Source organism: Saccoglossus kowalevskii, chromosome 20, assembly GCF_978046115.1.
Source record: "Saccoglossus kowalevskii chromosome 20, keSacKowa6.1, whole genome shotgun sequence".
In the NCBI taxonomy this organism is placed as follows: Eukaryota; Metazoa; Hemichordata; class Enteropneusta; family Harrimaniidae; genus Saccoglossus; species Saccoglossus kowalevskii.
Genome location: NC_140660.1, coordinates 8,437,268 through 8,454,123, shown reverse-complemented (window position 1 = coordinate 8,454,123; position 16,856 = coordinate 8,437,268). Strand labels below are relative to the sequence as shown.

The 16,856-nt window shown below is 36.8% G+C and overlaps 1 pseudogene; it reads right to left on the bottom strand.

Moving 5' to 3' along the window:
* Positions 1-3,022: 3,022 nt before the first annotated feature.
* LOC144354694 (uncharacterized) lies at positions 3,023-5,061 on the bottom strand (annotated as a pseudogene).
* Between the last annotated feature and the right edge of the window lie 11,795 nt (positions 5,062-16,856).

The window sequence follows — 16,856 nt, the reverse complement described above, 5'->3', positions numbered from 1 at the left end:
CCTCAACACCCGGTTAGTTGTTCTAAGGTGTTAATACCCTGATCGCTGGTAACAGTGTGCGTTATGCTCGTGGAGTGAAACCGATGACGTCATATTGGGATCTTCCTAGAATTACACTGTTTTACGTTCTGCGCCTATGAATCTTTGTCATTTTATACAGGTTATTTCGAAATTATTCCGAGTTGAGGGTGTAATTTGTGTTAGTAAAAGCTTCCCGATACGGCACGTGTAATTTAAAAGATATGTTCATGTAATTGACATAAAACAGCCAGCACTGTTGATTGCGGGTGACGTGTTTTGGTGACGCTGTACAAAAAGTGTTCACCCTGTCACCACGATCACAGTTGTCATATTTTTGTTTAATATTTTAATTGTTCCCCAATATAGATTATTTTGTGTAGAAGCCATATTAAAGAGTTAATTTCAGTAGATTATTTTACTGTTAGTTTTGCCCTGTAGATACTTGTATCCGCCCACGAACCAAGATGGTCGTCGAGTATCGTTCGAAGAAAACGACTGTTGGAAATGTTTTTTTTAATTGATGCCTAAAATTTGGAAGAACCGTTGAATTATATCTTAGAAATATCCGAATCATGTTGGTGTAGTCAGATTCCGACATTCTTCTTAGAAAATCACTGAATTAAACAGCTCCCTGATTTAAAGCCAACAAAATGTGTCATGGTATATCAAGATGGCGATTCGAACGACCGAAGTCGATGTTATAGTAAGAGTATCTGATTTTTACCAACCTCCCAAACACACTTTTCCGACTTGAACTATTATTTTATTAATATTGAGGTGGAAGTTCAAAAAAAGTCGATGTCTTTGTTTTCGTAGCCTTCTTTCATGCATTCAGCAGCAACATTCTCTGGGCCCTCTTGCAATATATCATTCCAATCGAATCGACAAAATCCTCGTAGTTTTCCCACATTTCGGTAAATAATGTACCGTCTCTCGCGTCGTGCCAAAAATCGAAACGAAGTGTATGCGCATGCGTAGATGTGATTCAAGAAGGCTTATGTCATACCATATGCTAATTTTATGGTAATAGAAAAGTAGGCTTGGGTTCACATGGGTTAACGAATAAACAATTTGACGAGCGTGAAACACGCATTGAGACAAAAGAAGTATTATCGTTTCCCAACCGGCTGTTTCCACCCACCCCTTATCACGGAGATCTTACATAACCAAAGCTCTTTATTAACAGTTGATTTGTTTACAACTCACGACTTCGGGAAAATTTATATTCTTGATTATCACAATAAAATAACATTCCAAAGATTTGCTGAATCATGGAGCTATAAACCCCAGGGAGAACAACCACTTCGTTTCTTTTGAACTATGATAGTTGCCGCGATGTCGAATGTTTATTTTGACTGTTTATTTCGTTGCATTAAAAAATAAGCCGATTTACGCAAATGAACGTTTATCTCCGACTATCGGTCATTTTCGGAGTCAATCGGGCGACTTCGTCGGGAGATCACGTGATCGAGTTGTTTTGGTTATAGCAAACATGGCATTCATTCGAGCAGGAAGTAGTCGCGACGATCGTGAAAAAATGATATTGCAGTGGCAGATATAGGGACTATTGAAGATGTTGTTTGGGATAATGAAACTTTCTGTGTCTGTGGGGGACCGGAGACCGATGATATGGTGTGCTGCGATTCTGCAGAATGTATTTCCGGGTGGTACCACTACCAATGCGTCGATTTGACCGCAGAAACAGTACCAAATGGGAAATGGTTTTGTTCAGAGTGTTCTTCAGCTTCAGGCAGGTTTATTAACACATTTTTAAAAATACTTGTTAAGAGTACGACCGATTGCATTATATTTATTGCGTGCTAGTGTGATTTTATTCACGAAATTTTAGCTCGGCGCCTGGTTATCAAAATACTGAGGTGCGTGATCTTTATAAAATCGTTATTATCTATTGTTTATAGGCGGTAAGCATAAAGTGGCATCGGTGAAAAACAGCGGCAGCAGTGTGCAGTCCCTCAAAAAAACGACCAACAGGTAATAATAAATGTTAACAATACAAAGCAAGATATTTGTATTGTAAATTATTGTAAGTTCTCTACAAAACTCAATTCCAATTCTCATTCAATGACAACATCCGGTTTAAAATGATATGTACCTAATTTACATTAAAATTAAAAATAAATTTATCGATAATGATTTGGTTTTAAATTTGTTTTGAAATTTATTCCTGTCAAAACATTGGGAGGGGGATTTCGAAAAAAATCCCTTATGTGCTTGCAGACTAGATATATTTGTCTTTCGTAGCATCTGTTCCTGTCTTATCAAAATACACCTTGGAAGATGCACTTGCAGATAGGATCAATCCGATGACTCAAGCAGTTAAGGACGTCATGAATGATCAAAAACTCCAGTTGAATGAGGAGATGGAAATCCCGATCACTAAAGTCCTGAAGGAAATTAAAGATTCGGTGGACATCGCTGATCTCAGCTCTAAGCTAATTCAAGAACTCTGGCCAAGTGTTAATGTTGCCAACTTAACATCCAATTCCCTGGACTCAATGAGTACTCTCTTTCATTCATTGCAAATTAGAAACTGTATACCAATGATAATTGATACATTTTTGTTGTCATGTAGTTTTACAATACCTCCAAGGGAAAAATTGTTCCTGTCGCAATTTTTGTCCACATCCCTTATTAAGGTATTGTTACAGTGGTTCATGCACCACAAATGTAACACCACATGCTGAGAATGTCAGTTTATCTGAAGAAGAGGAACAAGTCTTGAGATACATAGCTGGATTTGTTCCATTTCAGTTGAGTAAATCTTATGGCAAGATTGACAGTGATTTTGCCAGGGAATGTCTAGAGGTAATCCAAGCCTGGAAGTGTGTAGACTCTGGTGTGCAGACATGCACTACACAAAAAGGTCGACTGTACAGGTGAACCGTGGTGGTCTTTTTAGAATTAATGATCAGGTTTATTTGTTTTTTCGTAGAATTGAGAATGTAGTTAGACGCATGCTACATGTACAAAAAGTGAGATCTTACAGAGATTCTAACTTAAGAGAATCGCTCACAAAAATGTTATCCGAATCATCCAGTGGCATCAGTGGATGTAATATACTGTCAGCCAATATTGAGAGTAGTACAGTGTCAACCTCTCTGTTCCAGCAGATTATTTCTTCATATGCAAATGTGTACACATACCTGAGAAAGAGACGTGACCAAAAAATATCAAAAAGGGGAGAGAAAAGTCTCAGGAAGCAATTGCGAAAGTAAACTGGTTATTTTGTGAATATTCAATGCAAGTGTTTACTTCCAGTTTTGTATTTTTGGAGTTGTTATATTTACCATAATTTTTGGTTGATGAATAAATACTGCCATCACAAGTTAATAATTGTTTATTTTCATCCATCCCACCTGGCTTACTACAAACAAAGCTGGCACAAGCAATTCCATAATAAACAATTACTTTATTTCACAAGAATTCTTCAGTATATCCCATTATCCTTTATTGAGCAGACCTGCCCAAGAATTATAAAATGAGTCGCCACACTGATAATATAATATTACTTAAAATGACTGTACTGAAATTAGCACGAACAGAACAATGTACAATTTAATTACAAGGAAAAATTGAAAATGAAAAAAACAAAATAAACACTAGTACAGATATCAACAGCATGTCAATGGCTAAATTTACAGTTACAGAAAGTATTAGTATTATACACTTATTGAATTAACTAAAACTACCATAAAATTGTACATTTGTACCAATATATTATAAATGGGAATCTCCAGAAAAATGAATCGAGCAAATGTAACAAGCTAGATTGATAGGGGTATTTGGGAAAAAAAAATAGTTTACAGTTGGTCAATAACTGCTTGTAGTTTAATTTGAAAATTCCCTGCATTCTGATTTAGGTTAACCACCAAAAATATAAACGGAGCATCAACAAGGGCAATAAGGGGAAGTTGAATACACAGGTTTATCTTGAAGGAAAATTTTAGAAGGCGTAACCATACAATGAATACAGAATACAGTTACTGATTACATTTCACCCTTTCTGGGCCTTCGAGGTAAATGTACATTAGACAGTTGCTGCATCACTAGTTCTTGAAGAATACAGTTACCTCTAGTTGTTGCCTGTAATTGCTGCGATCCAGCAACTTGAAGGGATAGAGTGTTTCTGCTGAATTCTTCAACAGTGGGATTGTCATTGTGACCAATGCATGCACGCTGTCGACTAAAATATTCTTCAAGTGGGTCTTGGGTACATTTCTCTGATAAGACGAATTCAACTCCTGCACACAGTAACTCCTTGGCAACTGCAACAAACGATCTCACTGCAAAAAAGTGTTGGTCATATTTAGCAGTGTAGCGAATTTGCATAATATTTTCATATTAACATAAAAATAGACAAATTGTTTCACAGAAATAGCCTCAAACTACAAATGAATAACTTGTATTGTTTTCATGGAAGCTGAAACAAGTGAAATTGCTTCAACATACTGTGGAGAACGCTGAAGAGCATACAAAGCGAATCCGCATAAGTGAATTTATGAAGAAAATGTTCAAACATTGTTTTAGAAACATACATTTAGTGATATCTACTTTTAAACCCTTACACTTTGAGAGCTTTTCACAATGGTTAAAATCGCAGGGAAATCACATCAAAATGTATCCAGCACACGCCGACCAACGAATGTAATATATGGTCACTCACCAGTTATCCTGTAGCCTTCCAGAGTCTCTCTACTGAGGCACATTTTTCGCTTTTCAGCCACAGATAAATTTTCTGTCGTCATACACTGTTCCTTCCATTTTCTGAGAAAACCAAGAAATTCTCTCTCCAACCACTAAAAGAATAACAGTCAAATTACATTAGCCATAGAGCATAGCAGAATATGATGGAATTCTTATGACAGCCAAACAACATCTCCACAGTTTTGCAATACTAGTATGTAAAAAAATACATTTACCTCAAACCTCCAGTCATCAATACTCCGATATGGTGCAAGAGCAGGCGTTTTTTTGGCCAAGCTTAGAAACATTTAAACAATCAAAGAATGTATCAATCATAAAGATAAAGTTCTCTGTTGATTTAATGTCATGGCGACCTCTTGTGACCAACGCATTATCAACACTAGAACTTAACACCTAATAAAAAATAAAATAAACAAGAGTTAGAATTATTGTTTTGTTTTGTCCTTGATTCTCAGGGGGGCGGAGCTATGTCACAAATAGTTTGAGGTTGCTAGTGACCACCGACGCGCACCACTGTACTATGTATATCTATGGGCTTGAGTCAAACACGCCCTGCCATAGAACGTTGGTCGAAAAGCCAGTGAAAACAACTCAAATTGAAGAAGCAGCTAAAACTAAACTTTTCGGTAACCCTGAACAATCAAATTTGTATAATAAACAAATTATGTTTTGGATATAGATGTAGTCTTGTTGTATGTTGTATTATTCAAGAGAGTTTTAACAAAAAGTCTAAAGTACAGTTTTCTGTGAGTTTTCAATGCTTGTTTTCACCGGCAGTGGTTGCTAGGTGGTGAAAATGCCCGGACGTCCGCCCCTGAGAATAGAAAAATGCCGAAAGTGACTTGACAACACATCACCAGTGTTATGAACTTAACAGGAACCAATCATGTCATCTGTATATTACTTCCTGCGCAGCTAATCTGACTTTCATCCTCAATGACGGGGTAAGGTGAAGGTGTTCATATGTTATTTTTGATAACTTCCTGAGAGGCACAACTCCATTATTATCTTGATCGCTCATGTAAATTTCTTTTTTCACCACATCAACCAACTGTAGCCAAGAGATATTCTGCTTGTTGTACTGCAAACAGTTCATATTACGATAGATAATTACACTTACAAGGGTCCTGGCAACAAGTTTTAATGGAATTAATGGAATGAATATATACAAATTTGTTTTATATAATATATTTAAATATACTCACATGCAAATTTCTAGTATTGTTGTGCCATCAAGAACTTTTCCAGTTATTTCTGGTTGTCTTGATGAGATGTGGTACATCGCAAATAAAGTATATTTTGCGAGTAGGAGCATAAGGATTAATTGTCAAGTACACAGGTTCCTCAGTAGGTGTATCATTATTGGTTCTGTGAATTCTGAAAAAAATTCTGTTCAGAGTGGCTCCATCAGCAACAAATGTCCGCACAAAAAATCCAGCATATTCAAACATGGATACTCCTTCCCAGATGGTCCAAAACAGATGGCTACTAGTGAAACCTACACAGGGAAACCATCCAAAGACTTCTTTGAGAGATGAACAAATACCCCGTACCATTACAGCTAATACACGAGTTGCCAGTGGCGTCGAGAGGGCATCATCAATACCAGGGTTATCTTTTTTGAGGCTGCAGATCAAGTCATCAATTTCATTATTTACATTTCCACAGTCCACATAACAAATTAAATTACCAGCATTTTTTGAGTAGACAAGGCCTGACTTGATCTTCAGCTCATCAAATACGAGGGAAACATTTTTTTGGAACTCTGCCATTTCTTTAAAGTTGATGTCTTCTTTTGCGCGTTTCAGGACTGCACTGTTTAACCGCTTTTCGCCTCAGTATAGTGTGTGTAGTTCTTGAGGGTAATCTCCTGTGGTAGAATGAGAAATTTTGATCCACGAATCATATGATTTGCAGAGGGAGACTTTGCACGCAATGCTATGCACCACTTAACCAAAGCTGGATGCCATCGTCTTTGAGTTGATGTTGTTGCAGCTGCAGCCTTTCTCTGCTCCTCCCACAATAACAATTGTGGACTGTTCTTACCAAAGATTGATTCGACTTTGTTTGTATTTTCTTCCATTACTGTTGTCAAAGACTGAGACATACTGCCATCTAATATGGACACATCTTTGTCAATTCCTTCTTGCATTTTTTCTTCAAGTTTTTAACCTTTCGCTTCAGGAGTTGTCTTTCTGCCTGCAACTGTTTTGCCTTCTTCTGTAATTGAGTTTGACTGAGTAAGTCATTTCTCACTTTTCCTGATATTAAAGAAGACTTTGATCTGTTGGACTTGTTCAATGCAGCAAGATCTGACTTGTAAATTGAACACACCGAATATGTTTGGTTAGTTTCACTAATCAACAGTTCACACGATGATGTTCTTACAGTAGAGTTGGAAGAAAACCCTTTCTATTCAAAGGCAACAATTTGCCTCTTGCGGTTGCTGAACAAAGCTGGTTTGTTAGGAGATTTCTTTCGACAGAGGTCAACAAAACCAAGACTTCCACTGCATACTGAAGACTGACTAAGCGCATTGAGTAGCGGTGCAACTGATTCAGTAGTCAATGTTCCTGGAATTTGGGTCAACTGTGAACACTGATTTGCAAACCGACCATTACATTTACAGCACCAGCAACCATTGGCTTCAACTTCAAGCCATATCCCTATTGCCTGACTTTGGTTCACAAACTTGATGCACCGAATACTTTTTTCTCCTTTCTCAACAACAAATCCTCCATTCTTAGCAATCTTTGTTACGGTTTCTAACAAAGTGTTTCTTCTTTCTGATGTGACATCATCAGGAGATGTATTAGAAAAGCATATTCTGCAACCATAATCATGAGGATGAAATGATGCTTACATTAATGTTCAAGGAACATTTCAACCTCTTTGCAGACCTCTTCTTCCATCTGTGCACCTTTTTGTGACATATCTGGCATATAAATGGAGGGAAATGTGACAATCTTCACTTACAACGTCCACAGAAAAATATTTTGAAATACTTGTTGAAAAACCCAGTTTTGCTGTTGGATTCCGGTATTTTTTATATGGTTTTGCCCTGGCCTCTCCACATAATCGGCAATAGTTTCTCAACTTTTCTCTGTGTAAATCCATTCCTCTAGGCAAAAAAACAAACATGTTATTAAACTATATGATGGAAACTTGTACATATAATGATATAATTTCAATGAATTCCAAATAACACTAACAATTACCACAGTAAAATGTTGAAGGTAATTAATTATATGAATAAGGTGAATGTAATGAGCTGGCCATGGTACAGGAAATCATCAGCATGCATGGATATAAAAGAGTGATGCATTGACATGGCCAAAAATATTATTACCAACTTGAGTTTAAATCAGTATGATTGAATACAAAATACCGCTTACAAATCAATCAATTTTAAAATAATTACAGTTAGCTAATGAAAATGATGGAATCCAGATTGAACATGGTAAATCCGTGACATTCAATGACATACAATACAGGTAATACTCTGTTTCTCGAAATTGGCGATGATTACAGTACGAATATAGGACAACTCAGATTATAATTATGTCATACGTGTCCCAACCGACCTTTCGTTTGTTTTTCCCAGATCGAAAAAAAAAAAAAAACCATAGGTAAACACCATGGTCGACATAAAAGTATAATAAAAAACAATGGCGGCGAGCCAAAAATTCTGATAAATAAGCGACATTCAACGGGGAAAAAAACACATTGCCACTTCTGGCGATCGAAGGGGAACACAGAATTAGTTGGGATATCTCTACAACAAACAGCATACCAAACCCCATGTTTCACAAAATTTAGCAACATTATTTTATCGAGGGTTGAAAAAAAACAAGAAGTAATCAAAACACGACATTGAAAATGATGAAAACTCATCGAAAAATATGCCAAACTCCGACCAGTTTCACGACTTCCGGTACACTGAAGGTCACCCTTGCAGACCGACTTGTTTGCGCATGCGTAGTGAGTGAAATATTTTACTGCGCAGATATGAAATATTTTTTCCGTTTCCAGCAAAGCGGTTGATACGAGCGTATCAGCGGCAACTAACATGGAGTTTGACTAATGTTGTGGAAACAAAGGCGAAAACACTATAAGATAAACTAAAACAAAGGTTTTTTTAATCCTCTTAGTTTCGTTGTTCTTCCTGAGGTTTATAGTTCCATGGCTAAATTAAGAGTTGTAGTCCCATCAGATTAAATATCACATCACAGTTGAGAGAAAAAGACAACATTATATACAGTATACAATGTATTTCAGCAAAAACAGTTAGGCGAAACTCTGTAACTTAGCAAACGAAACCCAAAAATCTTTAGCTAACGACTACCAAACACGTGAACATACTGGTAATTAGGATTTCCTCGCATATGAAAATTTCAGCTTACAACTGATTTTTAATTCGTGCCGAAATCATGCACAGCACGTTGTGGACACTGTTTACCGGTCACCCTAAGTACCAAACCAGGATAAACAGTCATTGTCAATAGAGTAGTCAAGGTGTTAAAACTGGATTATGTACTGGCAAACCGAATTCTGAATAGGCATATGTCTCTAATGAGTTCTTTTTGGATCATTTAGTCTTTTTTAGTGGCCTCAGCAGCCCTCAAAACCTAATATTAAATATAAGAACGAAACAAAAATGAGTCGAGATTTTACGCTTTCACGGTAAAGGGGTGGTGGCTGCTCCCCCTCTGAACTCCCCTGCGTTTACTACCAACTCTTTCTACCGTGTCCTTACTTGGGGACGTTTCTGAATTTATAAACTGGCCACGCTACTAATTTCGCCCAATCACCCGCTTTTATCGGTTTTAAGCAACCAATTATCACATAATATCCGACCACGGGATCTCTTCCGACCGAAAAAACACATTTGTATCACTTTCTTTTCTCGCTCGCTTATTTAAAACACCAATCGCTGGCTCAAACACTGATCACTGGTACATGAGTGGTTGAATTTGTTGTTTCAATGGTAAAGTTTGAGGATACAACGAGTAATAGAGTATTAACTACATGTACTATTAAATTTCGAACGACACGACACGACACGGACGAACGACAATCTATTATACTTTGCATCCCGAACGCAATTTGAACTACGACCTTTTGTTAAACATGCTGAAGGAGCCGAACTGTGTTTGAATCCAGGAATGCTCTCTCCTTTCATAAATGATTATCGAGACAGTTACTTGATAAAGGCAACGCTAACTCCCTAGGGCAAAGAAACGAAGAAAATATGGATGTGTTTTCCCCAAAATATCGATGTCAAAAGCACGAATTAAAATCCGCGCAGTGGGCGATATTTTCAAAATAAAGCGAAAATTAGTGACAGGTTGGGTGAAATTAATCCTGTATACTCGGATGGTATAAACAGATCATTCGTAGAAATACGAAGGAACAATATCTATCATTCTGAAATATGCTAAAGACAGAAAAAAAAATGCAGCACGTTTTTTATGATCCAAAATAAAATTCTACGAACGAAACAAACCCTGTTTGAAATGTTTATTTACACCGTGGCATCTCTTAAACACCTTCTCAAAATATGGTTTTTTTTCAATTCGCGCCATTTTCAGGAAGATTTGCGTTGTTAGTTTTACAAACGTTTAAAACATTGTTATCCTGATATTTGTTGGTCAGCATATAAAATAAAAAAATCTTTTGTTCAAAGGGTGGTGGTCATCGCGTTCTGTTGGATAGGGGACTCATAGCGACGTATACAACACGTGTAAACATTGCTTCATTACATGAAGTACGAAAACGCGCTGCGCAACGACCAGCGCCTTTCACATTTTTACCTGTATCATACTATTTTAAAAGACGTTGGCGTTTTGTAGTTTGGAAAATAACTTTTTAAAAAACGTTATTCCGAAAGTGGTTATACACTAAATATTTATGTAAACAACTAAACATGTACGCCGAAATAAGGAAATGGACTACTAGTATGTTTTAATATTGTTGTAAAACTCAATGACGACATCAACTGATCACCGATATCACGTAATAGACTATGTATTAAATATTTCTGTAAACAACTGTAACAACCAGTCTTCTCGGTCATTATTACGTTCAGTATTATGTAAATTATAAAATGAAAAGTACTTATTTGTATTGTTGTTTTATTTTCGAAGAATAATTAGAATGCACTGTATACACGTGATTTATATTGCATGTTCAAGGGTATCGAATATCCCGCCGTTTAGCATCCCACCCCACAGCTTTACCCTAATGTGATACCAAGTGAAACGTATATTTTTACTGTCGCATTTAACAAAAGTCGAGACTGCGTGTATCATGGACTAGACACAACACTCGCTGCGACTACTGAGTGAACAGCGACATTTTTTGGGCGAAGTTCCAATGGTGAATTAGTTTATTTGAAATGGAGTGAATATGAATATGAACTCTATTAACAACGCATTAATATCTAAATACATTCGCTTAACTCTGTTTTCTAATAAACATGTCGCACGTGAAAAGCAGGAGATATTTTAGTTTAGTTTCATGTTTACCGAACTTTAACTTTTTAGAATAAATTATACCTACGTTGTCAAATCAACCAAGAGGCTCGAATTCGGAAGGCTTGGCTATTTTAAATTTCGTAAATACCATTCTTTTCAAGCGGCGACTTTATTCAAGTGTAAAGACGTAATTAAATGTATGGAAGTGTCACGATACTTGTACCTTCGACAGTTACGACTCTTACTCTTGAAATTGGTCATAAATACATGCGCAAAATACAAGCATATACCATTTTTTCAATGGCCAAAATCATACTTATTGTTTGAAATACTAGTAACTGATACCTACACATATAACGATAGGTGCGAATTTCAAATACTGAAGATCGTTTATTTTACACACCGTGTTGAGGGATGGTGTCTAGATCTAGCGGTTGATCATTCTGTAGTTAGGCCACCTAACCTTGGGATTAAAATGCAATGGTCGTCGCGCCGCGTCGTGTTCGATATGAACTCACAGCGACGTATACAACACATTGTTTATTTACATAAAATTCAAACACGCACTGAGCGAAGACCAACGCCCTTTCATCAATGGCCTTTTCCAAGCTATGATTTATTTATACCGCCCGAATATTTTGATTCGAAATTGAGTTAAGCCACAGCCCCTCCACAAAAGCCTGCATTATTTTACAATGTGAAACCACCTTATTATCGATATCCAACAACATTTATTATCTTGAATATTACATTTGAGCCCAAATAATAAACGTCAACAATATTAGTAAATGCTAGAACAATCTCAATTATGAATTCTAAGTAGGAAAACTGAACAGACGTGATTTCACAGCGTCAACCGTAGTGCTTGTCACGATTACGAGATCTTAAAGCAGAAGTGATGTAATAGTAGAACGATTTTTATCCCGTGAAAGAGCCCAAATAATAAACGTCAACAATATTAGTAAATGCTAGAACAATCTCAATTATGAATTCTAAGTAGGAAGACTGAACAGACGTGATTTCACAGCGTCAACCGTAGTGCTTGTCACGATTACGAGATCTTAAAGCAGAAGTGATGTAATAGTAGAACGATTTTTATCCCGTGAAAGAGAAGCAACGTCACAACAGTTATAAATACGCCTGTTGCTATGTTAGCTGTTGGTTTTTGGCTCACCCGCTTCAAGTTGTCCAATTATAACGCCTCGGGGGATAATTACTATTTAATGCTAAGTGGTGTTGTTTGAAATAACGCTATTTTACAGAGTGGTTGTCGAATTGTCGTATGTTTTAAAATTACGTCAATTAGTCGCGTAAATCCAGGGCCGGAATCCCAGGGCCGACCTGCCGTTCACAAAAACACTCCGGTAGATTCGTGTGCTACAGTAACTCATGAGTAGACACCATCTTTATAAAACAAGATCATAAAATTGTCCCTGAAAATGACATGGTTCTCAAGTATTGCAATACATTTCACAGTATTATAGCATTTAAAAAAAATGTAATATAAGTGATGATATAGAAAACATTCCCTGTAGACACAATCCGTGTAGAACAAAATCCCAGACAGTACATCGAAATCAATGGAGACAATGGATTTAATGTGAGCATACCATAATCCGTTAATTGTTAAACCACCTATTTTTTAGCTGTATATTATATATTATGATTTATAAAGCCACAATAGAACTATTTGTATTTTAAAATAAAGAATTGGGGACCGTTTAGATCTACTAGTACATCAACGTTCCTTGTCGATCCTGTTCTATTGTAATGTGTAACTTAAAAATTACATTATCTAAACACATGTTTTCTGAGATAATGTCCACCGGGATCTCGCTCTGCCGGAATCCAGTAAATCTCAAATTCAGGTTAACCTCAAAACATATTTCGTGCTCGTAGGATTAGCGATGGTGCGGGTTAAACCCATACCTTATCCATGGAAGATCCAAGGCCAATAGTCGCAAAAGTGTTAATTCCATAGACAACATACACAATTTACATAGGGCGTACAACCATCGCGTAAGCCATGATAAGCAGCTATTTTGCTTCGCATGAATTGTAAAGTTCTACTGGATTTGAGATCGGCGAGGGCTCAATAACTGAAGTAATAGTATTATTAGTCACTACGAATGCGTATGTAATAAATTATTATATGTCGCTATAATAGCATATTTATGTAATGTACAATTACAGTCGCTAGTTAAGCACTTCGCCACAATCGAATCGTTGAGTATTAGTTCAAACAATACCATTGTAACACAAAAAATATATAGTTGATGATAAATTAGTTAATTATAAACGGATTAGTTAGAAATATATTTCTATAGTCTTTAGACCTGGCCACCTAAGCAGGTTTATATGAAAAGTGAATGATTTCTACCATGTCAAGCCAGTAGTGCAGCAGTTCAATGTGCGTGATTTCCGCTTAATAAGTTGAACGTAAAACAACGACAAACTCAGAGTTGCCCGTCAATTTACGCTGAAAATATACAACGGGCAACGTAGTATATAAGTTCTTTAAGTTCAACGTAAAACGACAGCAAATTTGGAAATTTTCGCTGTTTACACTGGACGTACCAAACGCGCAACCTTTAAATTTACGTCGTTTCAGTTTCGACGGTTACGCCAGGGAAACTCGAACGTTTACACACCCAAATGTAAACAACGGATTTACTGCAAAACACGTTGCTAATCCGGCAAGCGGTTACGACGGAAATTCGAATTTTCATGCAGTGTGAGTTGAATCAAAACATTTCGTGATGCAAATTACCAAACCACGCATTACAATTAAGACAACATGTGCATAGCCCCTTTACTTGTTGTGTCGTCTCATTTCAACAAAACATATATACACAGCCCACATACTAATCGGCAAAATAAATAATAATATATAGTAGGGAACATTGTCAAACCACAGATTAAAATTAGGACAAAATGTGCATAGCTCCATCTTTTGTTGTGTCGTGTCATTTTAACAAAAGATATAAACACAGCTGATGTACTAAACTTGAATTGAACTGAAGACAGCATGTGTATCGCTCCATCGTTCGTTATATCGTGATATCCCAACAAAGCACTCATACTAATAAGTGTGACTACATTATTATTGCATCATATGACTGGCGTAATAATGTTGATGTTCGGGCAGCTGAACAATTTAAGATTGGACTGTCTGAATAAAATTCAATCAACTTTTAAAGAAATAAATATGACAGCATGTATTAGTTAAATAATTAACGTGGGTTAATTAAATTTAAATTTTACTCTTTTGCAAATTAATATGGTTGATTTTAATAGAAGTTCTGACTCAAACTCTAGGTTGTATATTATTAGAAATGTAGCATCCTTAATCAGATGAATTCAGGTAAATGATGTGAATTTTTTTTTCCTGTAATTATCGATAAAAATTCTCATTATTATATGCAAAGTAAAATACCAAAGAAGGGGGGGCTGGCATTAACCACTAAAGTCAGCTATTCAATAGACATTTGAAGACTACCAATGTGATATACCGGAACTACTCGGATTATGCAAATTATACACCAATAGAAATGCACTCACGTGGTGTATCTGGTCATCTAAAACTGAGTTGACTTGCACTGCAAATCATTCAACGACGACGATGTTGCACTTACTGATAATACTCACTATAGCCAGTTTCTCTGGAGCAGCTTCAACAGAGGTAAGTTTATATGTCTAGGTTTTTGCTAACTGGTAATTAGATTACAAGTGAGTTCAACCCATATTGCATTGATTACCTTAGACTGGCAAAGTCGGGACTTCATTTTTGTTTTACAAAAAGAAATAATAAATTGTTACGAACGCTTACCGTCACGTTCGTTGACTTTTGAAAGGATGCATTCTCTTATGGAAAAAAATAGTTGTATTGAAATTGAGGAATATATTATTTTTATTGTCACTGTCAGCATCTTTTAATCTATGTTTTACCCCACACTTTGCAAATAGAAGTGTGCATGGAAGTATGTAAAAAAATAACGGTGTGCATTACCCTGTGATAACTTGTTTTCAACTCTGGAAGTACAGTTGGAATATACCAGATGTGCTTGTGTTCTACATGACAAAAGGTGTTTATGAACTACTGAGTGCCTACGTGACACAGCTGCTAGCAAGATCACATTCAGATTGACTCATGTAGAAACCCAGGTTATAAACAGGTTGCAGTGAAAACAGTTGTGGTCCATCATGTCTACAGTGTATCCTGTTAGTAGCTGCTGCGATATTACAAGTTGTACAGGCTTCAATCGTCACTCTGTGAGACTTGTATGAACTGCTCTGTGATCTTCTGCTTTCAGCGGTGTCCTCCAGAATAACCGCGTTCCTCTGCCAGCCATTGACTGTCTACATCCTAGAGCTGTGCGTTATCACCAATGCACACTTCCCTAGGCAATCTCCTGTTTTAGTGACTTTATTCATTGTATTTTCTGTGGTTTATTTCTTGTAATTATTTTGAGAGGTATTAAAGTCAGGGGCTTTAACTCGATATTTAATGTATGTGCATTTCATGTCCAGTACTACTATTTTGTCTACCCCATTCTAGCAGTGAATGATCGCCCTGTCCTGTGCGAGTTCTGTGGGTGACCCTCTCAATAAGCAGGCCGTACACTGTGACAGTTAACATGTGCGTTTTTTTATTCAAAAATCAACATACACAAAATAATCTGAAACTTCCCGGCATTATTGAGAAGCAACTGTCTATGCATACGCATGACCCTTTTGAACAGTTGGCTTGCTCACTTCAAATCCAGCACAACCTATAAGTGTGAGCTGTCAGTCATATGTTTGCTTGTGTCTTGTCTTGTTAATATGTCTGGTTTTTATGTATGTTCCACTACTATTTTTGTGTGAAGGGGATATATATTCTAAGCGAAATATGAGAAATTTTGGAAGTTGAAAATTCCTTGTATCCCAAAGAATATGCGCTGTTTCGAATTTTATTTAACACGAGTTAATATCAACTGTTTGGTTGATGATTTTGATAAAGTAAAACTTAAATTCACTATCTTTTAGACACTGGCAACACTCCAGCGGCTTGGGAGAAAGACCGTCCACCCAACAACCTTCCCAGAACTCATACATAATACCTAATAGGTGATTTTCCGAACAATTGCGAGATCTCGCGAGATGCATGAAAGACGCGCGTCGAACGTCTGCCGCAAAAATCGAACGATTTGATTTTGAAATAGAATTTCTTTATTTCGCAGCTTACATTGACCGGCCGATCTTCGACAGAGGAATATTGCTTCCGAATACCCTCACTTAATCGAAATTGCCTATCATCAAATGTGGACAGCACATTATTAAGCATGGAAATGTCCCCGAAATACTTTCGCGTTTGTCGAATCCCACGCGATGTTTGACGCGACTACGAGGCTATGACCTTTGTTTGTCCTGTTTTTACGTTCGATTTCACGCATAACGCGTGATTCTCGCAGTGTACGGAAAATGGTCTATTCATTGGTCGGTACCAATAAAATAGACATATACTATGTTTGCCAAAGTTGGTTGTACACCAAATCGATTATATTTTGCAGCTCACTTGATTTTCCTCGGGTGATATTGGTGACCAATGTAATGATTTGAGAAAATTCATATTACTTATAAAAACGCAGTTTA